Source organism: Neopsephotus bourkii, unplaced genomic scaffold (assembly GCF_033783945.1).
Source record: "Neopsephotus bourkii isolate Nb327-2 ecotype Australia unplaced genomic scaffold, CSIRO-AGI_Nbou_v1 NB_887, whole genome shotgun sequence".
NCBI classification, from domain to species: Eukaryota; Metazoa; Chordata; class Aves; order Psittaciformes; family Psittacidae; genus Neopsephotus; species Neopsephotus bourkii.
Window position 1 is genome coordinate 725,846 of NW_026901381.1, and position 18,190 is coordinate 744,035.

An 18,190-nucleotide genomic window follows, 5' to 3' on the forward strand; every position below is an offset into this window, starting at 1 on the left:
TGTGGTACCTGTTAGTCAAATTGCAACCTTCACAGGAGCCACTTTTTCCTTGGGATCCATTTTCCCACATTCATTCCACGTTGCCCGGTCACACTGTGGTATGTCCCGACTTCACTCCCATCAGTGGCTGCTGTTGTACTGAGCTGCCACCAAACCAGCACCACGGATGCTCCAGGGTTTCAAAGTGAGTCGCAGTGATTTTCCCAAGTTCTGCCTTTGTGAACACTGTGTGCTGCAAGCAGTAGGCAGATCCCTTTTGCCACTGTTGGCAGCATTTTAAACAGGCTCTAAGCATTCTCCTATGATGTGACTTTGCAGTTGGAGATCTTGCTTCTTTTTGTGCTGCCTGAGGAAAGCTGCTTTACTGGGCAAAGCTGCTGTCAGGAGAGTGACACACTCCTGGGAAGTGTTCATCTTGTGGGGGCAGCAAACCTTATGGCTCTTCCTTTTGAGATGCAGAGCCCTTGTGGATGCTGTAGGACAGTGGCTGCTCAGTACCTTGGAAGGATTTCTGGCTATTGAAACAAGTGGAGGATAAAGTAAAAATGAAGTGTTTCGACCTTACAACTAGGATATGGTCTTGGGAAAAGCGAGTGGTTAGACGTAAGCTGATGCTTGGGGTATCTGCAGTGTGAAGGATGCGGTTCCCCATGTGAGAATTCAATGGGTCGGGTCTATCTCAAGGTAGGTTGCCCAGAGAAGTGAAAAGGTGCTGAGACTGTATGAAGGTGGATTTGGGATGGACCCTTCTGGGACTAGAACACTGAGACTCCTCTCCTGGGTTTGCTAATGAAAAGGATGGGAGAGAGGTGGAGATTTCATAGCAGCAGTCTTTCTCTGTCGCATTAGCATTGTGAAGGGAAGCTGTATGCCTGATTTAAGTATAACATGAAACAAGCTGCCAGCCAGCTCACAGAAGCAGCCCAACAGAAGGAGATGGGGAAATTGTCAGGATATATTAGACCAAATGTTGTTGCTAGTCCTGGTGGAATTTTTTTCCTTCCTGTTTACAAAGAAGGTCTTTGTATGTCTGCAAATCAGCAAGGTTAAAGCTGCCAGGGAAAGGGCTTTTCTCTGATATCTTTAACGTCCCCAGCTCCCCAAACATGTGGTTTCTTTTCCTTTCTCAGCTTTAACGTGGTGCCTGTGCTGCACAATCCATGTCCTTGGTCGCTGTGCGCAGAACGTTGGCGCATCCTCTGCCAGCCCCCGTTACCTGATGCTTCCTCCTTACCTCCTGTAAATCAGGCTCGTAGCCTTTCCACTCGAGTATATCTTTAGCAAATGCATTTACCAATACATCTTTATTGCATGCGGTGCGGGCGGAATGTGATTACCCAAGAAGACAGATTGCATTAAACCTCAGCGTATTTGCAAGCTGCGGCTCCAACCCGCCGGAGAAAGGGGCTGGGATGCTGCCAGCCCGGAGCCCAGCCCCATGCTATGGGAGAGAGAACTGGAAGCTGAATGACTGATAACAGCAGAGGGCAGTGGAAGATGCTGTTAACTTGGATGGTTGTTGGATGTGAGGGTGGTGGGGTTTTTGGAAGGGTTTCTTCCTAAATCCAACCCTGGGGCTTGTCTTGGTTCCCAGAGTGCTCAGTGAACTTGGGAATTTTATTCCCCACTGTTATGGTAACTTCCTGGAAGGGGCAGTGCACTGGACGTTAACTTGTGGAGGATGACAATGTGGCAGGAGATCCCTTTTCTGTGTTTCAGGAAGGTGTGAGAGAGATTAAGGAATAGGTAACTAAACCTTGCAGCCAGATATAGGCTTTCCAAGAACACATTCCAACACAACTCATGTAACGCAGTACATCCATGTCATTCCCTTTGGTCCAGGACAGCTCGATTCACCTCCCTCCTCTGACTCCTGAGATATGTGTAGTGATTGCAAGCTGTTGGGTTTGTTCAGAAGGATTAAAACTCCCTCCTCCCTTCTCTTTTTAAGCTGTTATTTTCCTTTAAGTTTAAATTAGCATCTTCTGCCAAATGGCTTTGTCTCGCGCGTTCCTCGCTCAGGAAATGCAGGTTGGAGGAATGTTGGAAAGAGAGGCCAGAATCTCTTCTTTCTTGGGTACTTTCCCCCTTTATTTCTTAACCAGACCGTGTTTCCCAGCGCAGGAGGTTGCAATCAAAGCTGGATATGTGACTCCAGCTCCCTTGCACGCTGGTGATTTGTTGTGCTGCTTTTTACTAAGGATTTCATAAGGCTTGGTGAATATTCTTTAATGAAGCATCTGGTTCTCTGCAAGTTCTTTTTGATGGCTGGTAAAAACGTCTCCAGGGCATGCTATACATTAGGCTGAGAGAAAGCAAGCTCTAGATTTCTAGACTGAAAATTACAGCTTACACTGGATGAGAACAATTCTTTGCATCTTCCCCCTGACTGTGTTGGTTTGAGACTGTTCCTTTGGGCACTGGTTTCCCTTTGCCTGTTGCTGTGCACGTCTCTGAGACAGGAGCTGAGATGCTCCCTCAGTTACTTCTGCCCCACGGACAAATATATCAGCTCATCATTTAATGTGGTTTGAAATGTATTTTCTCCTCACTTCCTGCACAGGCTCTCAGTGGCACAGGTTACTTTACTGTAGTGCATGGTGGGGATATAGCTTAATGTTACCTATTGTGAATATCTGCTGGTCCTTAGGGCATCTTTTGGAGTCAAAGGAGAGAAGTAGGCACTGTTAGAGCATGGTGCATCTGATTCTAAAACAGTCACCTGAAACAGGTCCACTCGATTGCCATCCACATGTGAGTATTTCTCTTTGCTGCTTTGGGAGGCACATCCAGACCATGAACTCCAAAGTTAATCCTAAAATCCCAGATTGGTTTGTGTTGGAAGGGACCTTAAAGCTCCTCCAGCTCCAACCCCTGCCACGGGCAGGGACACCTTCCACTGGAGCAGCTTGCTCCAAGCCCCTGTGTCCAACCTGGCCTTGAACACTGCCAGGGATGGGGCAGGCACAGCTTCTCCTAGCACTCCCTGTAGCGGAATGTTCTTAAGGATTATGGGAGCAGGATCCTGCTCTGATTGTGCACCATTGTAGCTAGAACACTTCCAACTTGCCCTGTTGAATCCTGCCTACTGACTTTGCCATTGATATCATCCCCAGTGGGAAGTTGTGGTTGTGTCACCATAGGCTGGTGGCAGCAGCATCAGTCCACTCAGGCTCTGAGTTCCTTGCCGTGGCCTGTGCTTTGGTCCGAGGAGCTTTTGGACTTCAGAGTGCATTACCATGATGTCTCCTGTTTAATTTGGGAGTGCTTTGTCTGTATTGGTGGTCTGTTTTCATGGCTCTGCACAACTGCAGCTCCAGCATCAAAACCGCTGGCTTTAAATGTAATAAAAGATGGGGTAATAGAGAAGAGAAGGCTGCGTAGAGACCTCATAGCAGCCTTCCAGTATCTGAAGGGGGTATATAGGGATGCTGGGGAGGGACTCTTCAGTAGGGACTGTAGTGACAGGACAAGGGGTAATGGGTTAAAACTTAAACAGGGGAAGTTTAGATTGGATATAAGGAGGAAGTTCTTTACTGTAAGGGTGCTGAGGCACTGGAATGGGTTGCCCAGGGAAGCTGTGAATGCTCCATCCCTGGCAGTGTTCAAGGCCAGGCTGGACAGAGCCTTGGGTGAGATGGTTTAGTGTGAGATGTCCCTGCCCATGGCAGGGGGGGTTGGAACTGGATGATCTTAAGGTCCTTTCCAACCTGAACTATGCTGTAATTCTGTGGTTCTATAATGGGGCAGCTGTGGGAGGGGGAGCTCCCGTTGTGTCTGTTAGAATTGCCTGTAGTTTCCTGACCACAAGTTTCACCAAGAGCTACTGCTGCCCTCAGGTAATGGGAACTGGGCATTGCTGCTGCTGTTGGCCCAATGAGGAGAGGGTGTGGGAGGGAAAGGACAGTGGGCAATGGGAATCTCTGTCATTTCTGACTTGGAGTCCAGATGCAAAGGAAAAACAAATGATGATGTTTTCAAGTCTGACTCCTATTAGGGAATTGCTTCCCTCTCCCTGCACATCTGCACTCACGTCCAAGCTTCTTGGAATATCTGTGGCCCATTCTGCTTCCCTTACAACCCTGTTCACACCAGTCAGCAAAGCTGCATTTCCATGGAATTCTGCTAGGTTAATTTGTTCCATAATTGGTGGTTCTGCCAGGGAATCTGCCACCAGGTGCCACTGGGAAAACGCAGCCCCTGGTGACTGTGTATTGATGTGATTTGAGAGTTCAGACAAACCCGCTTCTTGCAACCACGTGTAGGAAGCTGTGTTAGTGAGGAGCGTTATCCCTGTCTTTCCCAGTGTTCTCTTACTGTCTCTGGGTGCCTGTCATTCACAGAAGGACCAAGGTGCAATGTCTGTGCTCCTGGCCAAACCGAGCTATGAAGAGCTGCAGACTCAGACACATGTATTGTATTCCCTTGTTGGTAGGAGCTGAGTACATTGAGCTAGGAGCATTCGTAAGTCTGTGCTCTTCCTCCTCTCTTCTGTGTCCGACTGCTCACAAGTATTGCTAACAAAGGTGCTTCTGTCATGGCTTTAGGGCTTGCCTGCATAAGGAAATGACAATGCAATAAACTGGTGAGTGAGTTTATGGTACAGCAACTCTGTCTATGAACAGTCTGGGTTTGTAACGGAAGTGCAGGGAAGGCTGTCACTCTGTGAATCACTCTTCTATGCAAACACCATTTACTGGGTTCCAGCAGAGGTAGACTTCTAACATAACCCTGACTCAACTGCATTCTCCTTTGCCCTTGGCTGTAATAAAAGGAATGTGGTCCATTTACTGCACTTCCTTTTCCAAGTGATCCCTGTGAAAGCCCAGTTCCTGTTTGGCACCCACCCTGGAGCAGTGCAGCTCTGCTGGAAGTTTCTCTCTAACCTCTGGGCAGTGATGACCTGGACTGCTGAGGAGATGCTGAGGTGGTCCTGCAGTGTCCCATCCCGATGGAGCGGGTTCACTGAAGCATTTTGGATCCTGCTGAAGCATGGCCTGGGGGGAGCTGGCATTTCCTCTATCTGAATCTCTCTCTGCTTAAGAGAAGAGGTTCTGGGTGCCGTGAGCTGCACTGCAGGTATCTCTCATCATTCTGCATCATTAGGCTCTTGTTAAAGAGCTGCTTCCGTTCTGATGGATTGCAAAATGCTTCATAGATTGTTTGTGTGCTCATTGGGGTAGAGAGGAGCAGTCCGTGTGTGTGGCTGGGGAAAGAAAGTTTTGGCCATGTATAGCAAGGTCCATGTCTGTGCTTGAGGAGCAGCAGGATTTCTCCTCCTGGGATTCTGCAGAGGTAGATCTTAGTTGTTGAAGTCTCACTGAGGAGGTATAAATGCATCACATGCTATGCTACTTGAAATGCACTATATCTAACTGGGAAGCCTGTAGGGTTGTTTGAGCTTTCTGAAGCTGAGATTTGTCATGTCAGATAAATCTGTATTCCATGTCTGGAGGATGATGTGCCAGCCGTCTTCATGCATATATACTCCTGCCCTGCCTTCCATCTCTTAGTCCTTCCTCATAGCAAACCTGCCTGTAAAGCATTTCCCTCGCCTTCTCTCTGAAGTGAATTCTCTCTTATTTAATCTTTCTCTCTTCCAACCTTTATTTGTGCAAATGCTGTGGTGGTAACGCTGCTGGAGGAGTTTATGACTCAATAAATGTCCCCACAAGGGAGCTGGTTGGTGGAGAGGCCACAAGCTGCAGGCAGCTGCTGTTTAGTTGTAAACACGGAGGAGAGCAGCAGTGGATGAGCTGTACCCATGCACACCCCAACCTGCTGCTTGCAAAGGTGACAAAGGTTCCTTATTTCGCTTCTAATTATACAGGATGGAAGCAGTTGTTAGGTTGATTTCTAAGGCAGCAGTTCTTGCTTCTGGTGAGCTTGGGGTCTACCCAGAACACTGCACACCCTTAGGAGTTCATCCGTGGATAACTCAAACCATGGAGCTGCCTGGAAGGTTGTAAACCACCACCTGGATAAATGAGCCATGTCCCCCTGTATGATGCTGCTGCCTGTCCCTGGTACTTGTAAAACTGGAGGCCTGAGTTCTCTATTTGCTGTGTGTTTCAGCACATCCCAAAGCCCTCATGTCCCCCACAGCCTGTTGGTTCATCAGCACTCAATAACCCACGCCAACCAGTTCCTCTCTCTGCTGTTTGCAGTCCACACAAAGCCCAAGTGTGGCACCTCCTGGAGTTCATCATTTTAGAAGAGAACAAAGGCATAAATAAGCTTGAAATTTCTTTGATTACTTGGCTGTGCCCAGAGCTCCTCTTCCAGAGTTCTTTAGTCCATGCCCTGCATCATCTTCTCAAGTTCTTATGTTCGTTGCCTGGGCTGGAAGGGACTTCTGACACTGCTTCTCTTCTCACAACCAAGCTGGTTATAACAGTTCCATGCACAGCCCATGTGCTCTTAGTTTTGGTTTTCTGGGGGGTTTGGGTTGGGTTTTTGACATTGTTAGAGTGAGGCAGAGTTGCCTTTGGGTCTCATTCTCGCTTGATGGTTGTGATCTCAGATATACTACAGGTAAAGAGGGAAGGAAGTCAGAATGCCATGACAGTTTCTGAAGTTGAGCTCTTTGGTGTTTTGTTACTTCTACTGTGCTACAGTCCTGCTTGTTTTAAAGCTTACTTTGCCTGAACCTGTTTAAAATCAATCCACTCATTTTTCTATAGCACAAATACAATCACAGCTCCGCAGTGAGGAGCAAGAGCCGTACCTGGCTCCATGCTGGGATGCGGTCTTCGAGTGGGTGAATCAGAAAAGGCTCATTTGAAGCTGAGTATCAAAACTTCAAGCACAGTAGAGTTGAGCACTCTCAGGAATGTGTTTCTCTGCTGCCTTTTGGGGGTTTTTCTTTCTCTTTTAAAAATCACTTCTCTGTTGGCTTGAATGAACACAACCTGCATAGATCTGCTGTACCCAACAGGTTCCTCTAGTTCCATGCTGTCTGTATTATGTGTTAAGCAGCGTTTTCCTGGGAGCTGCAGCCTGAATTCAGTCAGGCTTATCTAGTATGGGAAACAGTTGCTTGGGGGTGAGGGAGTGTTGTGATACATCACGCTGCTTTCATGCCAGATTCCTTCACACAAGATTTGTAGCACTGTGCTGGCAAGTTGGGAGTGGAAATTGGGACTCGGATTAATTCCCGGAGACTGATGACCAAGCACTCTTGGGCAGAAAGAAGTTGATTTCCAATTTTTAAACGATGTGTTTTGCTGCTGAAGTTAGATTGAACCAGATCCACCGAAATTGCTGTCGATAGCAACTGCTGGTTAGAAGCGTAAGGTCAGTGGTCAAATGCCTGCAGACTCCCGAGAAGTTCCAAAGTAGCCCTGACTTCCATAACTTCCGTGCTAATGTTAGAGCCATTCCCTGACAACTTGGCTATAACTTGGGGAATTATATCAGTGATGCCAAAGCCTTCGTGACAAACTGGGGGAACCAGAGATTTGTGATGCTGCTCGCTGGTCGTGCTCTGAGCAGGATGGCCTCCCGCTGCATGCACTTTGCGGTTGCCACGCACCATCCATCAGCTGGATTTGTTAGCAGGTCCTGGGGCCGAATACCTTGAGCACTAATGGGATTTGAAGCCTTCACCAATCAGCTCAATGTGCCTGTGTAGCATGTGCAGGGGTTATTCTGGTGGCATTGGTCCTGAGCCGGTGGAAGAGTTACTACCAAGCAAGCAAGGCTGCTCTAACTAATCCTTCTCTGCCCTGCCAAACCTGGGACATGAATGAATGATGGATGAGCCCTGCTATTAGGAGGAAGCCATCAGGGCTATGGCATATTGGAGGAGAAGGCGGAAGTTGCCCTGATCCTGCTTGGACAGAGCCTCTCTGTCCAAGACTGTGGAGCATTCATCTGTTACAACATCCAACCTTTGTTAGGTTGGTGGCTGCATCGTGCCTGTGTTAATTGTTCATGGGTTTCACCCCTCTGTGACACTGTCTGCCCAACAGGCTGCCTTGTCTGCACAGATTTCCTAGTGTACTTGTGATGCTTCCAGAGCAATTTAAAGCTGTCAGTCCCGGCTAGGCCTTCTGAAGCCAGTGGAAGGAGCCTTGCTGGACATCAGTGCTTCAGCTATAGGAATGAGACGTGTTAAAGATACAGTGATCTGAATATAGTGCCAGAGTTAGCTCTGCTCTGCTGCTTTCATCTGCTGGCAAGAACCTTGCGTTTGGCTATAACATCTTTGGTTAGAGGCCTTTAAGAGCTGGTGAAAGGCTCTGACAGACCTCTGCACCCACAGAAGCTGTCCAGAAAGCCAGCACTTGCTCTAGTTGGCATTTGCTATCTTTGTCATGTGAGGAAGGAGGTAGCGAAGCCTTGAGCTCATCTGGTGCTGCAGTGTCTGAGGTGGGGAAGCTGCTGCTCTGCTGTGTGCATCCAGAACTGCAGGCAGAATTGTTGTGACAGCGTGTGCACCCTGTGTCCCTGCTGAATGCCTGTTTGTCCTGGGTAAATGGGTTTTGGGACCAGCCAACCTGCAGCTCTGAATTAGTCTAATAAGGTATGGTGGGTAGGGTTTAAAGGTCGTTTTGCAAACAGCTGGTTCCTTGCATGTATTAGGAGGGGAATGATCTTTAAAATAATGGCATTGGAAAGCTGTTGATTGAACTTCACAAACGTCTGTGAAATCACAGCTTTCCTGCCCCTGTCCTTCATGCTCTCTGCTTGCCCTGTGCCTGCTCATCTCTGTCATTTCCCATCCCCTCTCCCCATCTGCCTCTGCATTCTCTCCATCAGCCCACGTCTGCTGCCCACAAGGGCTGAGGTTGGTTTTTCAGAGCAGCTCATCTGTTGGGTTACTTCACTGAGCTGTGTAATGGGAAGCTAAGGGTTACTCGGTTCGCTCTGTTGGGAAAACACTATCACACTGTTCTTTTAGAGGGAGCTCTGAAAAAGCACCATGACATCTGCAGCATTTAGTGTCGTTGCAGGTACCTGCTTCCCTTCTCAGAATGAATCTAATGTTGGTGAAAGAAGACCATGAGATTGACTTACCTCTTTTCTGCTCCTGAGCAGGCTGCAGTGTGCACGGTGATCATTCTGGTTTCCTCTCTGCAGAGCGTGTACTTCAGTCCTGACCTGATCCAAGCGCTTCGTAGGGAGATGGAGAACTTTTTTCTTCATTTACTTGCTTCTTGGATCTCTCCTTGAGTTTTCTGGCGAGGGTGATTTCAGGTGTTCTGAAAACACTTGAATTTACCTGCAATTTATGTGCTATGGACACTGCTTTAAAAACTGAAGGGAACAAGCACCCATCTGCCCAGGTCACGCAAGCCTTTGGCAAGGGCAGGGTCCTTCTGCTTGGTCTGAGATGGAACCTTCCCATTGCAGTTACTTGCTCCTGGATCTTTACGCCTCCTTTCTGCTTGTTTGAAGTTCCATTCACAAGGACTTGCACTTGTTCTGAGTTAATTCTCCTCTTTAGTCCTGTGCAATCCCCCAACCCAGCTACTTAAGCCATTAAGTTCCTGTCTAGCACACTCTTCTGTGAGAGCCTTTGCTGATAGGACTGTGAGCCCTTGGATCAAGGGTTGAAACTCTAGCTGGCAAAGTGATTATCTGCCTGCTTCAGAAGCAGAGAGAGCTTCAGAAGGAAAGTGTAAATAAACACATCTTTGTGGTATAAACTTTGGGAAGAACTGTGTAATTTAGAGGAGTGAATTGGCATAGGATTAAAAAGCCCCAGAATGTTTCTAAAGACTGAAGAAGGGAGGTTTTTCCTTCTGGCAGGGCAAGCAATCTACCCTGCTTCAATTACAGACACGATCACTTTATGAAAGGAGTTCTTTGACAACAGGAGCGTTTCTGGTTATAGATATGATATGGAGACTTGTTCATCTCTGCAAAGGAATTGGAAAGGAGCCTGAATTACTGTTTGTTTGTCTCATCTCAGTGCTGTATTAATTCTGCATTTGAGCAATTCTGCTGAGTCCTTTCCATGGGCAAAAGAAGGGAGAAAACACATACTTCTATTGAGGCACTGGCTGCAGCTAAACACAGTATGTCAGTGAATTATATGGGTGCTTCTAATGCCAACCCCCCCCCCCCCCCCCCGGCTCTCTGATACAACTGCTTTGTCTTCTCATGGATTCAGGTGTACACCAATAGCTCAGTTTGAACACAAGAGGTTCCCTCAGGCTGTATCAGCAGGAACAGTTGAAAGCTTCTGTCTTCAGTAGTGCTGAAGGTGGCCACCAAGGATTATCATCACTTAACAAGCTCTGCACTGTTCCTGGGCTCTAGGATGCTGGCGGGGCTGTTTAACTCCCTGTGGCACATCAAAGTTTTGTTTCTCAGTACCAAGCTGAAGTGTGTTCAGGAGTATCCTGAGGCTTCAGGAAATATTTCCAAGCCTTGCAGAAGTAGACAGCCATGGAAAAACCTCTTGGATGCTGTGATGCAGGTGGGGTTCTTCCAGCTTCGTGCACCTTGAGCTGATATGATGAAGGCACTGGGATAGGGCTGTAGTGCCCTAGACAAATAGTTGTGTAGCTTGTGCTACACCAGTGACCCCCTTCTTGCTCTGCAAAAGCCAACCTTAAAGCACCTGTACAGACTCCAGATTGACCTCTCTGGAGCAGAAGCAGGTTTGGTGCTGAGGATAAACAGGGGGTAATATGAATTCCCTTCTTCCCACCCTATAGCAAATGTCTTGAGGCACATGGGGTGACTCTTTGTTCAAGAACAGCAAGGGTTTAGGTTGCTATTTAATGTCAAAGTCATGCTTAATTCTAGCTTGTGCTGATGGGGAGTGTGTGCCTGCAAAGCTATGGCCCAAACTCAAGGCAACACAATGCTCTCAGGTTCCTTGTTTAATGCAGTATCCAGTGTGTGCTGGCTGGGGGATGAGCAGGATTGATCCCAGGCAGTGTGAGACAGTTCCTAAAGCCTTCTTGTTTTGCTGAGCCTGACATTTGCTACAACAGAGCCCCATAAAAGCAGGGAAGCCTCTGCAGTCGTGTAGGTGTATGAGCAGGTTTCTGCACTGATGGATTAGAGCCAGGCTGTGTGCAGTAAACGTGGATAAACAACAAAAGGTGAGATTGTGTGCAGTGATCCCAGCTCTCCTTTCTCCAGCTGCCACCTCCTGTCTGTTTGCTGGGAACCTTTGCGCAGGCAGATGGATTTGCTTGAGAGAACAGGCTCTGCACTGTTTTCTGCCACAGCCAAAGGTGGCTGACACAAAGCCAAAGGAGAGCTGCTCTCTCGGGGACCAAAATGTCAACTGAGATATTGCACTGCCTTACAGGGCTTTGGCTTGCTTTTGTATGGAGCTGAACAGGTGTTGGAAGGTCAGGAGCTTTGTGATGTACAGAGCAGCCCCTGGAGAACAGGGCAGAGCCTGCTCTGGTGTCACGGGTGACCCTGTTCTGGGTCTCATGTGCCAGCTCTTCCCCTGTTTGGAGGGGCTCCCTGGCCCTGCCTGCAGCTTTGGCCTGATTAAGGCAACGGGACTCATGTACCCATGTTGTGTGTGAGTGAGCCTGGTTTCTTCTCCGCTCGCTGCTTGCTCTGAACCTGCTGCTGAGCTGCAGTGATGCTCCTCAGAAGGCACAAAGGCTCTGAAGTAATAAGTTCCTGTATACCTTGTGAAAGCAGGCAATTAGGTAGAGGGAAGGGACCCCAGTGGTGCTTGTGCAGTGGGGATGGTATTGACTCACCCTTTATTAGACATCAATTTGGTCACAGAGGAACTTAACTTTGAGACACAAATCCAAGTGACTTCAGCTCTGAAATGCCCTATTTCCACTTGAAGACTGGCTTACCTGAATGTTTGAGGGGCTGACTTGTTCTTGCCACTGTAATCAGCTTCACTGGAGGGACTCAGCAAGGGTGGCATTGCAGCAAAGAGAAGAGAGAGCAGCCTTGTTTGTCAGGATTGTCCTTTGGAATATGCCTTCTCCATCCAAGTATCGGTTGCTGCCTTTGCATTTGAGAAATGGAAGCAAACCCTTGTGGCAAGGGAAGGCTGCAGAAGGGTCCAGCCTTCAGAAGACGATGGCCTGATCCTTTAATGCATGTTCTCTTGTTTTAGGATGAGATAAAAGATAGGATATCACACATGAGTAACCTGGAAGAAGAGCTCGTGGATTTAAGGTAGCTTCTTGCTTCCTACTCTTTGTTTTGTTCAGTCAAGTGTTTCATGCTTGACAAACTTAAGCTCTGTGGACCAGAGGATCTGCTGATCTTGCTGGCCTCAGCACCTCCTCCTGCTGCTCAGTTCCTTGGGTTTGCTGCTGCATGTTGAGGCAGGACAACAGTTGAGGTAAGAGGAAACTGGTACATGTGTTCCTGAGTTCACTGTGTGTGAGTGGAATGACCTAAGATGTGTCAGCTCATGGTGGGTACCCCGCACCATCGTTGGCTGAGACATGGCTGGTCATTATGTCTAGTGTAAGTTCAGAGCTTGGTCTCAGGGTCAGTGACTTTTGCCCATCTCTTTCAGTCCCTGCTGGTGATCCTTATCCATCCATCATTAAGCCCATCAATTGGCATGAGCTTATTCCACAGCTTAGTGGAGCGCAAGGTGTAGTAATTGTGGCGTGTGGCCATAGAGGAGCTGCTGTGTCAGCATTTCTGCATGTGAGCTTTGGGCAGTAACACAGGGAATGGTGTTCATGGAGTTTTCACAGTCCCTGTGAGCACAGCGATAGGCTTTGGAGCGTGGCTTCCTCTGCTGCTCTTCCATAGAATCTTCAGGCATGACCCAGCAAAGAGTGGGAAATAGATTCCAAATCCCACTGCTGCCTTTCTCTCACCGTCAGCAGGGTTGTGCTTTCTTCTCCGGTGCAGAGCTGTTTGCTGTTGAGAATAAGCAGTCTCTTTTCTTATGATGCCATAGCTCTCTTTGGGACATGATGCCATCAAGGAAACCAGCTGTTCCAATCCCAGAGTTTGCCTCTGCCTCCTTGCTCTCTTGTCGATTGTGTTGAATCAATGAAGTGTTGCACTACTGTAGGGAAAAGGGGGGTGTGAAGAACTGAAGAGTGAGATCATGCAGCAGGAGTACAGAGAAGAGGGTTCATACCCTGTCACATAGTTCACAGTGGCGATCTGCTATAACAACAGAAATCCCGCTGATGGAAACTTGAATCTTAGATCCAAATCCCCATTTCATTAAACTGCAGGATCTGAGAGTTCCCGCATGGAGAACAGAGTTCACTGAGCATCTGGGGAGACCCAACAGCAAGTCCTGGCTGCTCCTACTGGGGAGATGGTGTCTTTGATAGGTGTTATGGAAAAAGTGATTTAAAGGGGAGAAGTAAGGGAGCTAGTCACTAGATGCCAGCTGCAGCAGAAGGGTAAGGTTCAAAATGTGCTGCATGTAAATCCTGCAAACTGCAGTTCTGACTCTTAATGTCTAGAACCAGTGTCTCAAACCTTTGTCAATATGGGCTCTTTGCCTGTGACGCTCGGCTTCAATGGCATCTCTGTTCAGCCAACAAAACTGCCAGGTTGTGCTTTGACTTTGGCTCCAGCTGTTCAGTGCAAAAAGCTTTCATTGCTGCTATGAAAAGCTTTTCTTAAGGGACAACATAAAGCAGGAGGAGTGTTGTGGTGCTTGAAGGTTGAAGTAGGCATCTTCCCTCGAGAAGAGTCTTCCAAAGCGCAGTGGTTTAGTACACCGTCATAAGGGATGAAAGGGATTGTGTGTTAATCTGTAGCTGTCTGCAGTTGATCTCCCTGGCACGTTTGGATCTGGCTGATGTCTGAACCCATCAGACAGGGATGCGAGGGAATTTCTTCAGTGGCTCTGAACTGCTCCACAAGCCCCTAGGCTGTACCCATGCATCTGGGATCCTGCCTGCTCCTCCTCTTGATCCTTGGCTCTTGCTCCATCTTCATTCTTGCTTTGCTCTCTCTGTGGATGCTTTCACAGTATCACAGTATCACAGTATGCTAGAGATTGGAAGGGACCTCAAAAGATCATCTAGTCCAATCCCCCTGCTGGAGCAGGAACACCTAGGTAAGCTTTCCTTGGCTTCTCAGTTTTGATCTGTACTTGACCATGGTACCTGGTCCACCCTGACAGCAGGATGGTAAGCTCACAGCACCCTGCTTCAGTTGAGCTTGTGTTCTCCCTGTAATTGCCTCTGAATCAACAGTTGGAAGTGTTTCGTCATCCTGGCATGGGTTTCTCAAGTGCCACTGAAGTTTTTGATGATCTTCGTGTTGTGGAGCTGTGAGAACCTGCCCTTGAGTTCTGCCTTGGCAGTTCCTACTTGCAGGCTTACTTCTAGGCATGCACTTGATTATCTCTCTTTAATAGACCAGCGATACCTTCAGGTTTTCAAAGCTTTCTCTGAGGTTCATGGTCTGGGATCTTCTTAGGATCCCACTGAGCAGGATCTAGAAACACAGAGGCTGAGGGATCCCCGTTTTTGGGTATAGCACTTCCAGGTTGATTTCTCCATCATGGTTTTGGTTGGGTTTATTTTGTTTCATGGTGTGCAGAATTCCATCTCATTCCAAATGCTGTGCTGGCACTGGGGTGGTCTCCATTAGTTCAGGACAGCGCATAGCAAACATCTGAGCAGTAGGTGAGCCTGAATGTTGTTCTGTGATGGCCTGTGATTGAAACTGAAGCTGTGGGTCTTTCAGGTATGTTCTAAACTATGCTTAGGCTCAGTGCTGTCATGGTGAGTGATATCCTCCTCACCATGCAGTGTGAGCAGTTCTGGCCAGCTATAAGGTCTTTCTCAGTGTGTACTAGCAAGCTAGGCACATACTGGTTTTGCTGCCTCCTTCTCCTCCTATCTTTTTATTTACTCACCTGTTCCTGGAGCTGGGCTCAGGCTTTTCCCTTCCCCTCTGTCTTCATTTTCTCATCTGCTCCCTCCTGGTGTGTCTGCATCCTTTCCCTCCTCTCCTCCTTTCTGTCCTCTTCCTTTGCATTCCTTTCATTTTGTATTGGAGCTGACATGGGGCTGCCTGCTCCCCGCAGCACTGAGCTGGCTTTGGAAAGCTCAGTTTGGAAAGAGGAGGCTGCACCTCCCTCAGGGGCCAAGGCAGAGTTCAGTGGCTGTCTTATTTTTAAGCATGCATCTGGACACAGCTGATCAGAGGAGCAAGAGAAGTCTTTGGGTTCTGAAGATGGAGAGTAATCCTCTGCATCCCTCTCTGCATCCTCACTGAACATGAAGGCTGCTTGGCACAGGGGAATTTGACTCCAGGAAACATGGGAAGGATTCAGAGACTCCATGGAAGGAGGGTAGAAAGGTGTGGGTGCTGTGTAAAGCCTCACACCTTCTTTTTCTGCCTCAGCTTCTCTCTCATCCTGTCACATTCATGCAGGGTGTTTTCACCCTGAAGGATCCAAAGCACATTCCTTCTCTGTGCATCAGCCTTGCAGGATGCTGTTTGCTATGAGCAAGTAAAAGACTGATGGCTGAGCATCACTTTTAAGGCAAGGGGACAAGCTGCAGTATCCCATTTCCACGTTCCCACCACAACCAGTGTCACCACAAGGTACCAGAGATGGGTTTGAGGGTTCCCAGTGTGAGCAGCAGCTCTTCTGAGGCGGGTTATGTACCCAGCTGGAGCGTTTTGCTGTGCAGCTTTCGCTGCTGGCATCTGCTCCAGCAGCACAGTGACGTAGTCACCTAAAGGACAAAGAAGAGGCAGGTGCTGACTGGTCCAGCAGTTCCTGCCAGCAGACTGGGAGCCGAAGTGATGGAGAGCAGATTGCAGTGGAGCTGCCCTCATGGTTCTGATTTAGACAAAATGTGTTCAGTTTGGTGGAATAGCGGGTCCTGAGTGGTAAAAATGTGGCACAGGGTCCCTCAAGACCATCACAGGGTCCCTCAAGACCATGGGAAGTTCAAGGTCTCTGTTGGAAGCCTTGTGTCACGCTGTTACTTTCTGTGGCACAGGCTGCTCTGTTTCTGCATAGACACAGGGTAACAACTATTTCCTTCTGCAACATGTTGGATGTTTCTGATCCTTCAAGTGGTCAAACCTGGGCTATGTAGCTGGGGGTGTCCAACCTGATCTGAGCAAGAAGGGGGGGAGGCTGAAGGCTCATCCTCTTGGTATTTTCTTTTAGCATCACTGGCTATTGAGCAGCCAAACCCAGCAGAGGAGATACCTGCAGCATCAGGACTCAGATGGTTTTCAAGGCCAGGTTGAACGAGGCTTGGAGCAAGCTGCTCTAGTGGAAGGTGTCCCTGTCTGTGGCAGGAGTTGGAACTGGATGAGGTTAAAGGTCCCTTCCAACCCAAACCAGTCAGTGGTTCTATAATTGTCTACCAGACAAGCACAATGACTGTGTTCAGAGTAGGTTGAAGCAGGCTGTGCTCTGTAGAGAGAAGAAACACACAGATTGAGGAGGCTGCATCTCTGTTCTTCAGAAATGCTCTAATAATCCTGGAATAACAAATTCTTTTGGCTGGAGGAAAAAGTCTTTTTGTGGGAGGATCTCGTGTTTGTGCTGTCTGACTTCTTCCTTTGACTTCAAGGCAAGAAGGAGTAGTTAAGACTGTGGAGTTGGAGACTGGTGAAATGATATGTGTGAACCATAGAAGAATTGACTGCTGGGGTGGATGGAGTTGGCCTTCTGTTCCAGTTCTGCCTTTTTCTGCCAGAGCATCCATGGTTTTGGACTGCGATGAAGTGTGCTCAGTCGCTGTCCTTCTAACAGTTTGCTCGGTGTTTATGTGGAAGAGGTTGTGCATTTGAAGTGGGTGAGGAACAGAAATGAGCTGGCAGCATGCAGCTGATTTTGTCTCTCCAGTGCTGCACATTCAGTTGTCAATTTTCTTCTCTACTTGGTGAAGATTCTTGGTTTCTTGCTTTAAAATAGCAAGTTGAGAGAGAAGATTCATTGCCTACAAGGGTAGCTGGAGCCAGGTGCCAAATAGACCTGACTTGGCTGTGTTTTCACCTCATCCTTGCCCTTAAGGTTGTTCTGCAGGAGCTTTGGCTCCCCTGGATGTGTCCATCCATGTACCCTGTCCTGATAAGCAGCACAGTGTACACCATGGCTTAGACATTGCAGCCCTCATGGGCTTTATTCTTCCTCTTAGAGCTTTCCTAAGGAGTCAAGCTGCTCATTACAGACTCATTTTGTTATGGAAAACTACAGAGCACCATGTTCTTACCTGAACAGCGTTGTGTGTATGGAGCAGGGCTGTGTGTATGGAGCAGGGCTGTGTGTATGGAGCAGGGCTGTGTGTATGGAGCAGGGTTGTGTGTACGGAGCAGGGTTGTGTTTAGGGGAGCCCTTGATAACAGGGCAATAGCATCACTTGAACTGGCTGCTCCAATTGCACCAGTTCCTGCAGCCATAGAGGCTGTGCTGGTGCTAGGAGAACTCCTTGGGAAAGCAGACAGACAACTCCAGCAATTCCAGTGTGATCCTGGGTGACCTTGCTTGTGCTGTGGTGGGGAGACAGCCCACAAAAAGCAGTGGGAAGGATATGCCCCAAGTCGCTTTCATGTGGAACTTGGAGCATTTGGGATTTGACTCTGTCTCCCTGTAGGTAAAAGGCTGCTGTGTCAACCCCTCCACTTCACCTAATGGCAAGACTCAAACCCCAGGTTCTTGAGAGGAGCTGTTACTTGTGTGACCTTCATGCGTGAAACGGTTTCTCTTCTGCAATGTTTTTTCCCCTTTATCAGTTATTCATTGAAGAGGCTCTTTGCATCTGTACAATTTTGAAGGGTAGCTATTATTTTACCATTTTAATTCTCCCAGCTGTTCAAATAATTGTTTTAACCTCTCAGTGCCTGGAAATGCTTTTCACGTCCTGGTTGCTTTGCATTGTATTGCTTCGGTTTCATGGTTTAAATTAACAACAAATGGTTTTTTTTTCTCCATTCCAGATGGTTATTCTGGGACTTTCTTCTCTATAGCTTTTAGGCTACATTGCATCTAATGATAGGACAAGGGGGAATGGCTGTAGAGTGACAGAGGGGAGACTGAGATGAGCTCTTAGGCAGAAGCTCTTCCCTGTAAAGGTGCTGAGGCGCTGGCACAGGGTGCCCAGAGAAGCTGTGGCTGCCCCATCCCTGGCAGTGCTCAAGGCCAGGTTGGACACAGGGGCTTGGAGCAAGCTGCTCCAGTGGAAGGTGTCCCTGCCCGTGGCAGGGGTTGGAGCTGGAGGAGCTTTAAGGTCCCTTCCAACACAAACCAGACTGGGGCAAAATCCTGCCATATGTGAGT

At 48.2% G+C, this 18,190-nt stretch overlaps 1 protein-coding gene across 2 annotated transcripts in view; it reads left to right on the forward strand.

The window, feature by feature from the left end:
• Positions 1-18,190, forward strand: part of CHCHD6 (coiled-coil-helix-coiled-coil-helix domain containing 6) — a 105,803-nt gene that overhangs the window by 69,942 nt on the left and 17,671 nt on the right. The window lies entirely within an intron of this gene.